The sequence below is a fragment of the Triticum aestivum genome, chromosome 4D (assembly GCF_018294505.1).
Source record: "Triticum aestivum cultivar Chinese Spring chromosome 4D, IWGSC CS RefSeq v2.1, whole genome shotgun sequence".
NCBI classification, from domain to species: Eukaryota; Viridiplantae; Streptophyta; class Magnoliopsida; order Poales; family Poaceae; genus Triticum; species Triticum aestivum.
The window spans coordinates 406299431-406301759 of record NC_057805.1 but is presented as its reverse complement, the minus strand read 5'-3'; the positions used below and the strand labels follow the sequence as shown (position 1 = coordinate 406301759).

The 2329-nt window shown below is 52.5% G+C and overlaps 1 pseudogene; it reads right to left on the bottom strand.

Annotated features, from left to right (window-relative positions):
* Positions 1-258: 258 nt before the first annotated feature.
* On the bottom strand, positions 259-1171 carry LOC123100140 (E3 ubiquitin-protein ligase SINA-like 10; annotated as a pseudogene).
* Between the last annotated feature and the right edge of the window lie 1158 nt (positions 1172-2329).

Here is a 2329-nt window from a genome sequence, read left to right as displayed (position 1 = left end):
GTCAACAAAAATTATACTAGTATCGCTGTTCCTTTTCGACAAAAATCATATAAGCTGTTACTTCTTACGCAAAGGATCTTTATATCCAACAGACACAAAATATCCATTCGGCAGTTCGAACTTACTTTCACTACTAATCTGATGTCGAGGTAATTGCTGCATCGCCACCAAAACTCACCATCACTTAAGCTAAAGTAGATCGAGCTAACACCTATATTAGCATATTACTAAGATAAACAGAAGGCACTGTAGAATCATTTAGGACGTGAGCTTGTCAATCTGAATGTGGAGGGACACTAGCTTAGCCCCGGCCAGTAGCTTGGGCGGAACTGTGAAGAAGGTCAGCTCCTGCACGGCGACGTCGCCGGGATCCCTGCTGCCTGTCACCTCCATTTCCACCTTGACGGCATCGGTCCTGCCTTTGGGCTCCCCCGACGGGCCGTTCGCCCACAGCTTGGCCACGTAGTGCGGCGGTGGGGACGCCCCCGCTCTGATGCAGACGACCGACACAGCGATAGGCGCGCCGATGTCAAGCACACCGCCGACCAGGAAAAACGCGCGGCCATCCTCCTCCGCGAACAACAAGAGTCGTGGCTCCAATAGTGGCACTTGCAGCTGGAGCGCCTTGCCGTACTGGATCCTATGCACGGGCATGGGATGCACGGTGCTGATGTGGTGGGAGAGCACCGGTGGCGGGCCTTCGTAGCCGCAAACGGGCACGGGGCATTTGCAGGGCGCGAGTGGACACACGCTCTGGTGATCGGCGAGCTTGTGGTAAGTGACATAGAGCCCACAACCTTCGTGCGGGCACTCCACCCTCACCGAGGAGAGGACGGTGTCCACCGTCGTGTTCCGCACGTCGAAGCCACCGCCGCGCTCACACTTCTAGCACTGCCGTTGGTTCCCGGGGCGCTCGACACGGCAGTCCGCGCAAGCCAGGTGCCCTCCCTTGCACTGCACAAATCAATCGAACAATACATCAATCAAGAAACCTGCACCTTGCTCGATCAGCCGAACGGACGAGGTGTACTCGAACCTCATACACTGGAGGCTTCAAGGGGCGGAGGCATAAGGCGCAGTGGAGCAAGGTGAGGTCCATCGAGACCATAGAGAGCTCCATCGTCGGGCCCTGTTCCGTCTGCATGATCTCGCCTTCCTCGTGCACAACCATCTCTCGCTTTATTAGGGCTGGGGCATTACAAAGCTTTACCGTCACATATTCATACTACTTCAAGGTGCATTAAATCAACACATGCAAGTATCAAAAGGAGAGTCACGGCATGCATGCATGCGTTGTAATTAATGCATCGGTAAACGCAAATTATTGAAATATATCGAGTGCAGTGCTTTGATGTGTCGCGTGAACTCGTACAAGACCGAGAAGTTTGATTACTACAACGCCCTCTCGCCTTAACCGCACCTACCTTTGGCTCCATGACAGGTGGGCCACCGACCTGTTGGGCCCACCTGTCATGGACGCAAAGGCAGGAGCAGTAAGTCAATGAAGCTGCGTCCCTCCCTCTCCCATGAGCGTGGTGGCTGGCAGGACCAGGAGAAGCTTTTGTTCGCTACACGCTCTCCCTCCCGTACGCGGTGGACATGCAGTAGTTCAATCAGTGTCAGATGGCAAGAAGCATACTATAGTACTCCTCCACTGAATTAGTACTCCATCATTTTGTTCGACTTCCCGAAGAGGCGAAGAGCCAAGCGCAGCCCGGACCCTCGTGTGGCAGTTTCTTGTGTAGAGTAGTCTAGGATAGCGTGTACCGTGCCTGTAAGCTTAAAATCGTTGGGGTCGGCTCCATGCTATATTTTTTTGATTAAAATAATCTTCTGGCCCAACCTGCCATCCTGGTGATTCTAGTTTGCACGCTCATCTGGTCAAGACAGGAATATATATTTTAATTTGTGGGTGGGTAAATGTTAGAGGTTGCAGCAAATGGAGTATTGTACACTGCGGGTCTTTCAGCCAAGTTTAGGGGCGACCATGTGGGGCTAGTGCTATGATGTGTCGCGTTAACTCGTACAATGAGGAGAATCTTGATTTTACTACTACACGCCTTCTCCCTCGCCCATGCGCGCGGTGGCTCGCAGACGAGGACAGGCTTCTGCTTGTAGTACTACAACAAGCTATTCCTCCCGCTCACGGTGGACGGACATGCAACAGTGGATTCGATACTGTAGAAGCAGTAGTAGTAACATCATTGTTCGTCTTCTCGAAGAGGCGAAGAGCCAAGTGCAACCCGAACGTGGCAGTTGTGAACCTTGGAGCACGCATATAGCCAGGCTCTTGCATGAGACAAAATTGCTATGTGAGTCCACTATTGTA